Genomic DNA, 14412 nt, shown 5'->3' with positions numbered 1-14412 from the left:
GATTATAATGGACTGAGGGATTACCTGAAAAGCTCAGGATCTCTGACCAGGGATTGAACCTGTGCCCCCTCCAGGGGAAGCACAGAGTCTTAACAATTGGACTGCTAGAGAAGTCCCACCTTGAAATTTTCAATTCTAGAAATTTCAGTGTTGTCACAGGAATGATTGTTCTCTATGGAACAACTGGAAAACATATAAAAATTATTATATACAATTGTTATTGGCCTGTTCACCTTAAGATGAGACACTTCCCTTCTTTGAGCTTTGTTTCTAATGAACTAGAAATAACTTCACATATAAAGAGGAAAATTTTCTTTCTGTTTTCCATTTTTGTTTTCATTTCAGAACAACAAATATGCACACTAACATAGTTTGATAACCGAATTCTACTTTAGGACTATTTTTCACATAAATCTAAGTACTAGACATTGAAACAAATGTCTGTTGTCAGCAGGAAGGGAGATTGTTTAATATATTTTTATCTATTTATTTATTTGTTTTTGGGTGCACTGGGTCATCATTGCTGAGTGGACGTTCTCTAGTTGCAGTGAGTGGAGGCTACTCTTTTTTTTTTTTAATTTATTTTATTTATTTATTTTTTGGGGAGGCTACTCTTTAGTTGCGGTACGTGGGCTTCTTGTTTGTCGTGTCTTCTCTTGTTGCAGAGCACCGGCTCTAGGCTTGTGGGCTTCACTACTTCTTGTTGGGCTTAGTTGCCCTGAGGCATGTGGAATCTTAGTTCTTGGGCCAGGGATCAAACCCATGTCCCCTGCATTGGCAGGAGGATTCCTAACCACTGGACCACTTGGGAAGTCCCCAGGAATGGAGATTTCACTAGAAATCACTGGTTTGTATTTACTAGAAATACAACCAGTCCTCATGTAAACTTCACTCAAAAGAGCCAAGAGCAAGATAAATGCATCCCATTTACTGAAACCACCATTTATCTTTCTAACATTGATGATTTTAGTAAATTTATATTTTAAAAAAGCTTAAACTGAAAGGATTGTTTCCTTGTACCAATGTGAAGAAATTAATGAAACTATAAAAATGATTTTATCTATTTGTTAGCTAGCCTATGTTTCTATAGGAATTGAACTCCAACAAATCTGCTGTTAACTGATCTTTTTCTTGTCCTTGTTGGGTTGAGTTGGGATATCCTCCTGATATTTTTTGTACTGGTGATATTCCTGTCATACTTCAAAATCCAAATAATCTTGAAGATCCCATCTAGCATTACTTTGGTTAAGGATATACTATCTAACTGTAACTAGACTGCAAAAATTAATTTATGTTTAACAGCAAGATGGGAAAAGAGATATTCTGAGTTACATCTAAACTTAGTTCATTTTTCTATAGGGTACACTGAACAATTAAACAACTTTCTCCCCCTAGTTTTCTTGGTTAAATGAACTTTTCACAGTAGAACAAGCTACCTAAATGGTTTTCTTTTGAGATAGGAAGTTCTATCGAGACACTGGATTACTTTACCCAACACTTTTTGCCATGACCAACAGATGGTTATGTTCTGAACCAGACTGTTACATGCCTTTCATGGTCTAATTTTATAGCTTCTGGGAAATGGAGCTTCCATTACTTTCCTGGGAAGACAGTTCTCCAGTGTAGTCCCTCTAATTAGTTAAGGTAGGTCTTCATTTCTTTAAAAGAGCTGAATTATTCAAATTGGAAAAGCAGCTACTGCGTAAGCAGCCTGACTTAAACTGACAAAAGCAAGGAAATTCTGGATCCATAATTCACCTTCCACCCCTTGACCTCACAAGCCGCCATATTAGCGTGATCACACCAAAATACCAGCTTGTGTTTACAGTTTCAGTCCTCCTGATGGCGGACGGGCGCGTGTACGCGAGCACTCGCTCTGTGTGCACTGAATAGGATCACGATCCGGAGAGCTGAAAATGTAAACACAAGCTGGTATTATGGTGTGACTGGCGGTTTGTGGTTCTTTGTTTGAATACTTTAAAAATGGGCACCCTGGCAAGAACAAAAGAGGCAGAAACAGAACTGCTCTGAAATGGTTTCTCTCATCTTTGTCCCGCCTCAGGTAGACCCAAAATAACTTATCCACTTGACGGGGTTCCCCGCAACCGTTTGTTTTTGCCTAGTTGGCTACACTTCAATGCAACAGTTTTGTTTTTCAAAGGCAGGCCGTTCATTCTTTGCCTTTCGTAATTGTAAATTATTTTCTGAGTATTTGCTAGCACTGTATTTCTCCAGTCGTTATTTACATCAAAATCTTCCAAGTGGCAAATTCATTGCAATGCCTGATGAGTTTAAGCAAGAACCTAAGTGGCTTCTGTGGCCTTGCTTTAATATTTACAAATCAGGAATGGTTCTTTTACCTCAAATGAGGATTGACATCAGTATAACCCTATCAGACAACGGTATCTACCTAGTGTTTTTGCTCAAGCTATTTTAGTCGTTAATTTTGAAGTGCAGAAGTTGACCTTAAGAGAGATGTAAAGGGTATAAACACTCGAAATTATAAACTTTATTTTAGCATAACATCTACTTGCATCGGTGGACTTTTCGTTTTCTCTCTAGCCTTTGTCATTTCTCCATCTTCACACTAAATATGTTCAATCATTGGTGAAGTTTGATTCTGAAATAGATTTACTTGTAGGATGAAGAGATGAATATATCATTTCAGGGAGAAAATTAAGACATATAAAGAAAGAAGGCTGAAAGAAACTCATTTCCTGAAAAATGTCAACGTATCTCATGCTATGCTTGACTTCATAGTAAAGTACATTATCTTGTTTTTCAAAAAACAAAATTTTCTCTTTTGGTACCATCACTACCAAAAATCGATAAGCAAAGGAACAGTGGGTAATATGGCAGGTCCCTTTTCTTAAATAAAAATTGCAAAATTGATTTTACACCTATTGAGGCAGCCATTCACTACTGTAAACTTATTTCTGACAACTGTTTCTTTTAGAATCTAGTAAGTAATTGAAAAACAAAAGTGATTTTCTCAATATAATCGAAAGGCAGTTAATGTAAAGGCATATACACAAACAACTCATGGTTGTAGACAGTTTTGATGTTAGACTGCAGTACTTAATAAAGGAATAAGAGGGATCCTAGCTTGGGATTTTTAATGAAATGCCACTCAAATGGAAGCAAGTGATTTCAGAAGTGTTGTCAGTCACTTTAGACTGAAAAGAAATAACAAGAAATAGCTTTTAAGATATCAAATAATTTGCACTCAAATGCTATACTATAGCACCTCGTCTTTGAATAGGCCAATTTGCCTTGTTTGTTTAAAACCTATTATACATGATCCCTTCACGAGACTGCACAACTTGACTGATCTTTGCCATCTTGTAACTTTCTTATCTCTCTCCTTGTGAAATCCCTTACCAGGAGAGCTAGCAAGCATTTCACAAATTATAATAAAGAAACCACCTACATGTACATCAATACTGACAGATCTCAATCATCTTATTTTCACGTGATGTATGTTCAGGCTCAATTGATGACTAAATTACGGAATTAATAGATATACTGGAAATGTGAGTTTGGTCTTATCTTACACACATGTTTTAAAACAGCTGTATGGAGCTATTTTGGAAACTCAGTATCTATAGTAATATGTTCAAATACACAAATAATTAATGTATAAAGAATTGATATTTTCATAGATTTTATCTGCAATATCCTATAAGTTCATATCTTGTATGCTATATTTCCTATTCTAGCAGAAAAAGTTTGTGCTACAGGATTTCATAGATTTAAAGTTTAGCTTTTAGAGATTCTTTTAAAAATTATTTATTTCAAATATGGTTGTAATTTTGCAGAAAATTCAGAACATCCTTGAGCCTATAAACATTCTTATGACTGCTCAAAATTTGTGTTGGCCCATACTTGCTAATGCCATCGTTTTCTTTAGCTACCTCATGCCATTAGTATCTGTTGATAGCAAATACAGACAAACAGCATTTAGGTTAAAAGGACATTGGCAAATTTGTCTTGTGGAAACCTGCTAAGAAAGGTAAAATGGGGGTCAGAAAAGCAATTGTAGCAATTGTCTAATTCTGTATCTGTAGCAATAAGGGTTAAAAAGAAAAGGATGGGTGGTAGAGATGGATGATGGTGATGATTGTTCAACAGTGTGAATTTACTTAATGCTAGTGAACTAGGCACTTAAAATGACTAAAATGGTGAATTTTATGTTTTGTGTATTTTACCACAATAAAAGAAATAGAGGTTAAAATTGTCTCTGATGAGAAATTAGAGACTGACTCTAAGAACCTACTTGCCCAACAAAAAATGTGATTTCACTGCAGAAAAGATATAAATGTATGTGAAAACAAGAACACCAAACTTTCTTTTCAATTCATTGAAGCAAACACAAGAATTCTTTGCCTTTGGAGTTGATTCAAACACAGATTATCGTGTAAAATCACCAAGTGATAATAGTAAAGTAAGACAAAGTTTATCAAATATTCTTTAGTTCTGCTCTATATTTTTTTGCAATTGGCTATCTTTTTTCCTAGGTTATTTTTTTAAGTCAATGCACATGAGCATATAACTTATTTGTGTGGCTATTTATAAAAATGAAAAGGAATGAAGTTAAAGTAGTGAAAAATAACACTGCCTTAAATACTAATGAATTTTAAATAGTTGAATTTTTAAAAGTAAACTCTAAGTCATACTGTAGGGCCTACTTTCCTAACTTTTAATAGCTTTCTAAAAAAACTCAAACCTTGAAGTGCATGCAATTAGAAACATGCAACAGTGAGGCTAGGCTTAGTCACAGTACTATTTCAACGCAAACTGCTTCTATTTTTGGTGTCCTACAGAGAAATAGAATTAGAATGTTCTAACCTCTGCTCATTCTGTAGGTGAGAGTATAAAGCTGACTGCTTAAAAAATTGCTATAGGGGGAGTCCTTTCAACCCAATTCCTTCTCATGTTTTATGTATTAGGTGATTACTTTACTATGAAGTAGACAATTAAGGACAAATAATTAATTTTGTGTAAGTAATCAGTTCCAAACTCACTACGACAGATTGTCATGAATGTGGCCTCTCTATGAGCATCAGTACGTGGTTTATGCCTCATATTTGTACTGTCCTGGTGGGTTTTTTTTCCCTGCTGTATGGTTTGTAAGGCTAAAACAGAGCAATGTTACTTAAGTTTATAGAATCATAGAACTGGGTGAATTTTGAATTCATCCAGTTCAAGCACCCCTTTCATGCCTGAATCTCTTTTAAGTACTTACACAGTCTTAGTATTAATATTTCTAGTGATGATAATGCTTACTTCTGCTGGAGCATATATAATTGAGAACAGGAAAGCTAAGAAGTCAGGATTAAATTACAGTTTCTTCATCTGTAAAAGATGTATACAATTGAGGTTTAAATGAAACAAACTATCGATCAGGCCTAGCACAGAACTAGAAATATAATGCTTACTAAAAATTTATATCACACTTCTACTCTTTATGTTTCAAATATCTAGTGCTTATTAATGTCACATAATTTGAGGGGAGTTACCTGGTCGTCTGTTATTATTTTGGGCTTCCCTGGTGGCTCAGACAGTAAAGAATCTACCAGCAATGTGGGAGACCCTGGAGAAGGAAATGGCAACCCACCCCAGTAGTCTTGCCTGGAAAATCATATGGACAGAGAAGCTTGGTAAGCTACAGTCCGTGGGGTCGCAAAGAGTCAGACATGACCGAGCAAGTAACACACACACTAGCTGGTTGTCTGTTACTATGTTAAGGTTAGGGTCACTGAAGTGTAATTAGACTAACATTATGATGTAGAACTGGGTCACAGTATTTTTAACATAAAAAAATGAAGATACTTATAATTAGATTCTTGTGGTGTTAGAGTAATAGCTGTGTCATGTTGTTGTTCAGTTGCCAAGTCGTGTCCAATTTTTTGAGACCCCCTTGAACTGCGGCATGCCAAACTTCCCTGTCCCTCACCACCTCCCGGAGTTTGCCCAAGTTCACGTCCATTGAATCAATGATGCCATCCAACCATTTCATCCTCATGTCATGATATGTTTACATAAATATTTACCTGTTCAAATTTTATTTTACCTTCCTACTCACTCCACTTGTTCTAAAATCTCATCACAAATTTTAAAATCACCAGAAATTTTATAATACCTCAATTATGCTTGTCTTCAAAAATACATGGTTGTTTTTTTCTTTCTTTCGTTTATATATTTTGATTAATTAGATATTGAGTACAAAAACCTACTAAATTCTACATCTAGAATATCTCTATTTCTTAATTTCATATTCAGATTTTAAAAAAACCCACAAAACTATGCTCTGATAAAATTGCATTAAGCTAACAATTATAGACTCTGAGCTGGTTTTCAATATTCCTAAAAAATTTCTAGTTCTATGATTTTGATAATTATTAAAGCAATCTAAATATAAGCAGTTTGTTGAAGATAAAGTAATTCAAATTATGAATATGTAACCTAAAATTTCTTAGAGTAATTAGCAGCTCTGGTTTACCTGAAAGATGCAGTTATCAGGAGCATGTAGTTTAATATTAGCACATCTCTAATATCGATGTTATTTAAAGCCATACATTAAGAATCATAAGCATCTGTAGTGACAGAAGAAGCATGCAACAAAGTACTGAAAAACTGGAATAGAATTAATTGGTTTTGGTCTACCCACTTCAAATGAGAAAATAGCAACAGAAAAAAAATAAGCACTAAATGTATTCGTTAGGCAGGATCAGCAATCATGCTGCCCACACATGATCTGCAATTAATTTGTAAATAAGAAGATTCATCACCTGGAGGATAATAAACTCTAGTTTTACGGCCCAAAAGACTAGACAAGTAAAAACCACTAATGAATGTACTGTATAAACACAGGGGCAAGAATGTACATTGGTTGAACAAGTGAGGATAACAAGGAGACTCTGTTTAGTTATTAAAGTAGACCAAAAGATACATGACACATATCTGGAGATTTTTCTGAAGTGTTAACACTGCTCAAAACAGGGTCACTTAAAAGACATGGAAAAGTGTTACTACAAGGTAAGAAAGGCAGAAGTTGATTTTTACAAAGAGCATTTTTTTTTTAAAGTAAAGATCAGCATTGTTTTATTTTAAAAAACAGATTAATCTCTTAATTTTAATTGATTTTTCATAACTGCATATTAGAAAATATTACTAATAATAAGCTGAAGTGATTTTAGTTTAGATCTTAGTTTAGATTTAGTTTAGATCTTTATATGTGACTTGGACTATGAAGAGATGCCTTCAAACATTATTTATTGAGAAAATAAGTATTAAATGGAATTTCCAGGATTTCTGTACTTTGGGAAAGGCTTTGATGTGAAAACTATTTTCCTTCCTATAAGTTACAGTTGTATAACATGCCTTAATTTTGAACCATAAATGAAACACTCAACTTTATGTTGAACACTCAAATGAAACTCCATTCAGATGAGAATTTATTCTTTAGTGCCAACTGAGAATTTTGAGAAACACAGAGAGATAAAAGAATTAATTTAGATGTTTATTTAAAATACAGTGTCCTGGTCTCCACCTCATAGCAAGTGAAATACAATCTCTGCATGTGAAATCTTGGCATCTCTATACAATTGTAGCAAACCTCTAAGTTGATTTGGAACCATACTAAAGTTTAAGAATGACTTTACTGTTAGTAAATATTTATTAGCTGGACTATAAAGAAAGCTGAGTGCTGAAGAATTGATGCTTTTGAACTGTGGTGTTGGAGAAGACTCTTGAGAGTCCCTTTGATTGCAAGGAGATCCAACCAGTCCACCCTAAAGGAGATTAGTCCTAAGTGTTCATTGGAAGGACTGATGGTGAAGCTGAAACTCCAATACTTTGGCCACCTGATGTGAAGAACTGACTCCTTGGAAAAGACCCTGATGCTGGCAAAGATTGAAGGCGTGAGGAGAAGGGTTTGACAGAGGGTGAGATGGTTGGATGGCATCTCCGACTCAATGGGCATGAGTCTGGGTAAATTCTGGGAGTTGGTGATGGACAGGAAGGCCTTGGGGTCGCAAAGAGTCGGATACGACTGAGCAACTGAACTGCACTGATTATTTTCATCAAATATTTCCTTTTCATAAACAAAATTTATTTTTTTAATAGACACAGGAAAATACTTTTCCAAAGTGTAAAAATTAGACCTGAAATTACTTTTATGAAGTAAGTCCTTAGGCCTGGAATCACCTTAATGGGATCAATAATATTATTAGTGCTAAAATTAAAAGGAGAAAGAACTCAAGGGAAGTCTTAATATACTAAATAGTATACAAATTTTTGAATGCTCTAGAACTTAACTGTTAATTATAAATATAGTTTATATATTAAAATATATCACTTATTAAGCTGTTTCAAAGCTGAAACTCCAATACTTTGTCCACCTGATGTGAAGAACTGACTCCTTGGAAAAAACCCTGATGCTGGGAAAGATTGAAGGCAGAAGAAAAAGGGGTCAAGAGAGGATGAGATGGCTGGATGGCACCACCGACTCAATGGACATGAGTTTGAGTAAACTCTGGGAGTTGGCGATGGACAGGGAGGCCTGGTGTGCTGCAGTCCATGCGGTAGCAAAGAGTCGGACATGACTGAGTGATTGAGCTTAACTGAACTGAAACTGTGTCAATTATTAAAATTTAGTACTCAAATGTCATAAAGTATGACATGCTATAAATGCTATAAAACATGTGAAGGTCTATGCAATTCATCAGTAGGATTTGACCCAATTCTAATAATTCTATCTGCCTGCTTTATTTGATTATTTAACATTAGAAGTAGCTGCATTTTAAAACAAAGTTGGGGGAAAGGAAATATTTGCTGCTAGCAGTTGCTTTTAAGAAGTGGTATCTGGAAATAGAGCTGTGATGGCTGGGTGGTCAAGGCATTGGATTCAAAATCCAATGGGGTCTGCCCGCTCAGGTTAGAATCCTGCTCACGGCATTTCTCAGTGAAATTAAAAGATGTTGGCTCCTTGGAAGAAAAACGATGACAAACCTAGACAGTGTATTAAAAAGCAGAGACATTACTTTGCCTACAAATGTCTGTATAGTCAAAGCTATGGTTTCTCCAGTAGTCATGTATGAATGTGAGATCTGGACAATTAAAAAGGCTGGGCACTGAAAAATTGACGCCTTTGAACTGTGATATTGGAGAAGACTCTTGAGAGTTCCTTGGACGGCAAGGAGATCAAACCAGTCAATCCTAAAGGAAATCAACCCTGAATATTCATTGGAAGCACTGATGCTGAAGCTGAAGCTCCAATACTTTGGCCATCTGATGCAAAGAGCCGACTCATTGGAAAAGACCCTGATGCTGGGGAAGACCAAAGGCAAGAGAAGGGGACAACAGAGGATGAGATGACTGGATGGCATCACCAACTCAATGGACATAATTGAAGGCTCATTTTAAAAAGATCTTAATCTGTATTGTTTAAAATGAACTTTTCTTTAAATCTTAAGGAGATAAATTTCACCAAACCTGAAAATTCACTTACGGGATTTACCTCAAAGGAAGACAGGGTTTTTTCCAAATAGTTTAACTTAAAGAATAGAGATTGTTACTTAGTCATAGGCGCCATCTAGTGGCAAAGGGCGGTAGTTTGGGGGTAATTGTTTTCTCATTAGATAAGAACAATATGAAACTGGCTACATTTACAGGTTTTGTTAAAGGCTTAAAAAAACATCATTTTAAATTGTAGAGATTAAATTGAAAATTATTTACTGAATTTCAAAATAATTTATATTAATGAACATCACAGAGCAAGGAAGAGGTTGAAAATGATGAAGGTAATATCAACATATATTGTAAAGATATGGGTGATATAAAATGGAAAATCAATGCAAATAGAATTTAAGAAAAAACTTAATTGAATATTGTTATAGATATTTACTGTATACACATATTTTATGAAGAATGGTCTTCTTATGTTCAGAGCTCATTTTAAAAATTATTAATATATAGTGGAATTCTCTTTTCTCTGATGAAAGTGGTTATATCACTATGTATCCAAAAAATTAGCCCACTGTAAGGAAAATTGGACTTTCTGATTATTTATAATTAACCAGTAAATGTTTGTTAAGTAGGTATTCCACATAACTAGGTTCTGGGGAATGAATGTGATTGAAAAAATATATAGTCTCTATATATAATCTAACAAACTATAGCTGACATGACAAGAGATTAATTCCAAAAAAAATTTAGTAAGAAAATTAATTTAAATGACAAACATATAACCACTGTATAAACAAAGCTCAAGAAAGACCATACTTGCTTATTCTGGTGCTTTGTACCAGCTCAAGAGAAATCATCTGTATTAGAAGTTTATTATGTGTGCTCATTACTTGATCTGACATGATTGGACCAATAATTTCTTACACTGGCATGTTCAAACATAAACATAATGTTTTCTTATACAAAAAATTAATAATGTCAATTGTATGAAACCATATGTAACATTGCCGGGCCGGGCCATGGTAGATATTTAGTTCTTTTAATTCTTTTAATATTTAATACAGATAATCAAGAATAGTTGTTGTGAAAACTGAACAAGTACTGAAGGGGAATGTTTTAGATGGGGTATGATTAGATAAGGGAAGATATAAGATGTTTTGAGTAAGATCTGGAACAGAGTCATAGGTATAAAATGACAAAGAAGTAGCAAAAAGGCATATAAAATAGGAGCATAAAATTGAAAGTTAACATGTTGTATTAATGATGTAGAGATCCGTGTAAATGTAGAGGTCATTGTGGAAAGTAAAAAGAAATAACACAAGAATGTGATTAGAATCATGCAAGAAATTCTCTCTTAAAGATTTACTTTATATCGATATGATAGGCAATAGGGAAAACTGTACTCGATATTAGGGTTATAAAGACTGATAAGATTAGGTTCCTGAACTGAAAGAATACATAATAAACTAGGGTAAAACATTTGCTGGGTATCCAAAATTATTTTGAATTTTACTCAGTTTATTGATAAATATATCCGTTCAATGTTTTTATTTCTAAAAGTGTTAATTTTCAGATCCTCATGCACTAATCAAAGGGAAAGTGTCCATAGTTCTTTTGGTTGAAGAACAAAAGAACCATATCCCAGGACAGTCCCTAACGTCAGTGCATTTTTCTTGATCCTTATGATTTTCAGGGTGATTGTCAAGATGTAGTTTGGCCATGAAAGTCCTCCTTAGATGTCGTTTGTTAAGTCAGTATTCTACAGCAAGATTTGGAGTGACTTGATGAAGTGTGCTGAATATTTCCTGCTGTTCATCCTCTTCACCCTGCTCTCCGCCCTAGGAGACTGGTTCCCAAAGACTGAATCATCTGGAAGTTGGTCTTAGCTTGAGACTGAATTCTACCGAGGCCAGAGCTCCTGTCAGGTGGCCCATCCCCCATAGCAACACTCTCATTTCAGCTTTGGTTACTACTACCTCCCTCTGCCCCTCAAGTCTAGGGAGAGTAATACCTTCATGTTGGCAGGTACTTTCAGTTGAATTCCTTCAAACATGCCCAGATCTTTGATGAAACTATCTTTTGAATGTGCCTCTGTTTCCTGCTGGAATTCTGATATACGGCTTCCAGTCACAGTCCCAGGAAGATTATAGAAAAGGAATATACACTAAAAAAAGAGAGACTAGGCAAAAGAGGCTATGTTTATGTTGTGGTAACAAACAAGAGTTAAAATCTTAGTGGTTTAACACGTAGAAGATTATTTCTCTGTCCCTCAAAGGTCACTATCCTTGATGTAATTCTTCAAGGCAGCTATCATTCATGTGTCACTTAGCAATCGCATCTTCTTTGATTTTCTGGCTCCAGTTTCTTACCACAAGACACCCACATTTGCTGCTGCGGGGGGGGAAGGGAACTGGAAAATTGCACAGTGGCTTTTTACCGCCTCAGCCCGAGAGGCAAAACACATCACTTCTTCTCATAGTTGATTGATTTGAAGTATCATATCTCCCTGGCCAACTCCTAAGGGGCTGGGAACTTTAGTCCTGTGTGAGCTCAGGAAGGACAAAGGACGTAGAATACCTACTATTGTGGAATAATAAGCAGTATGTGCATGCGCAGTCGCTAAGTCCTGTTTGACTTTTTGCAACCCCATGAACTGTAGCCCATCGGGCTCCTCTGTCCATGGGATTTCCCAAGCAAGAATACTGGAGTGGGTTGCCATTTCCTCCTCCAGGGGATCTTCCCAACCCAGGGATCGAAGCCGCATTTCCTGTGTCTCCTGCACTGGCGGCAGATTCTTTATCATTAAGCCACCTGGGAAGCCCCATAATAAGCAATATCTTTGGCTTTTGTCCGCGGTTCTTTCTGAGTGCTAGGAGCGACCTTTGTCATTCATAATCAGCCCCTTTATATCACACTTAAGTTTATGCTAATGAGATAACTTAGAATAAGGTCCCTAGATAGCCTCAGGATGGGACTGGTCACCAGAAAGACCAAGCAATTAGAGGCTAGGAACTTGCACCCCCACCCACTGACTTCCAGGAGGGGAGAGGGGCTGGATATTGAACTTTTTGAAACTTAGAGAGCTTCCAGAGTGATGAACAGGTCAGGTTGGTGGGAGGGTGGCACACCTGGAGAGGACAAGGAAGCCCTGTGCCTTCCCCACCCTATGTCCTTTTCCATCTGCCTGTTCCTTTGTGTCTTTCATAATAAACTGGAGTTATAGGCATAGCATTTTCTTGAGTTCTATGAGTCATTCTAGCAAATTATCACACCTTGGAGGGAGAAGAGGTAATAGGAACTCTGGAATTTGTAGCCAAGTTAGACAGATGTGGACTGTCTGGTACCAGGGACTTGGTACTTAGGCCTGATGTTTGAGTGAGAGCAGTATTATGAGACTGAGTCCTTAAACTTGTGAAGTCCAACACTGACTCTGGGTAGTGAGGGTAGTTAGTATCAGAATAGTATTGAATTGTAGGACACTCAGATTGTGTCAGAGAATCAGAGAGTTAGAGATGTAGTGTTGGAAAAGACTAAATGTAGACATTGGTAAGTTAAATTGTCATGTTAAAATTTAAGAGTAGCAAATGAAAAAGATTGAATATCATATACAAAGTCAATTGATTTATAGGTCATATGCAATAACTATAATAATAACACATAATGTTTACTAAATGCTTTACAAATATTAAGCCATTTAATCCTCATAACAAGCCTATTTAACAAGTAGCATAATTGTCCACATTCTGGCTCTAGAATTCATGCTATTAACCCCTAATGCTAACATTTTATTTATGTCTTTATTTGATTACCATTGCAATCGATATCAGCATGTTTTATACAGGTAGCAATAAACAATAGTAAATGTGGCATGAAAAGATATACAAAATGTTAACAATTATAGTATATGAAACTGAAAAATCTTCATGAAAGTGAAAGTGAAATCGCTCAGTCGAGTCCGACTCTTTGCAACCCCATGGACTGTAGCCTACAACGCCCCTCCGTCCATGGGATTTTCCAGGCAAGAGTACTGGAGTGGGTTGCCATTTCCTTCTCCAGCGGATCTTCCCAACCCAGAGATCAAACCTGGGTCTCCCACATAGTAGGCAGATGCTTTACCGTCTGAGTCACCAGGAAAATCTTCATAGTTTAGGGAAAAAAAAGCACTTGCTTTTGGCAGTCGGTGGAGATAGAATTATCCCTAAAGCTAAAGTACTAGGAAATAGAAATGGTGGTGGTTTAGTCGCTAAGTCGTGTCAGACTCTTTGTGACCCCGTGAACTGTCGCCTGCCAGGCTCCTCTGTCCATGATTTTCCAGGCAAGAATACTAGAGTGAGTTGTCATTTACTTCTCTAGGGGGTCTTCCCTGATCTTCCCCACAAAGGGATCAAACCCGTGTCTCCTGCGTTGCAAGGGGATTCTTTACCGACCGAGCCACCAGAGAAGCCAGTAGATGTGATATGTGAGAACTTAGTGCAGGAGTGTGGCATTTCAAATCAGACAGATAAAGACAGATTACTTAATAACGTGAAGAACCGTTAGGTTGTCATCTTGAAAGAAACGAGAATTTAGAGACCTACTTGACTCCTTACGCAAAAATGAAATCCAGATTGATCAACAATTTAGATGTAAAAGTGTTTGAAGAGGGAAGAATGATTGTTTAAATTTTTTTATGCTGTGAAATCCTTTTTTGGGGGGGTTGAGTATATGCAACCCAGAAGCAAAAGCAAAATCAGCAAGCTTTCTTTGAAAGTTTTATGCAGTAAAAAATAACGTAAACAAATTTACAGAGGGCGCCAAGTTTTCTCACCCACCATATCAACAGAGCAGTTTGACGTTATTCTGTTTTATGTACTGATGCTCCATGTAAGGTTCTGTCTGAGAAAATGTTCTTGTACTAGAATAAGGTAAAGAAGAGGAAGAAGTTGAAAAACACTCTCTAGTTGT

The 14412-nt window shown here is 36.2% G+C and overlaps 1 non-coding gene across 1 annotated transcript; it reads left to right on the top strand.

Moving 5' to 3' along the window:
• Nucleotides 1-8876: 8876 nt before the first annotated feature.
• On the top strand, nucleotides 8877-8958 carry TRNAL-CAA (transfer RNA leucine (anticodon CAA)). The gene has a single exon. It is a non-coding gene; the product is annotated as a tRNA-Leu (tRNA).
• Nucleotides 8959-14412: the final 5454 nt, after the last annotated feature.

This window comes from Budorcas taxicolor, chromosome 2 (genome assembly GCF_023091745.1).
Source record: "Budorcas taxicolor isolate Tak-1 chromosome 2, Takin1.1, whole genome shotgun sequence".
NCBI classification, from domain to species: Eukaryota; Metazoa; Chordata; class Mammalia; order Artiodactyla; family Bovidae; genus Budorcas; species Budorcas taxicolor.
Note: the sequence above shows the minus strand (reverse complement) of the source record. Positions and strands in the feature narration are given on the sequence as shown.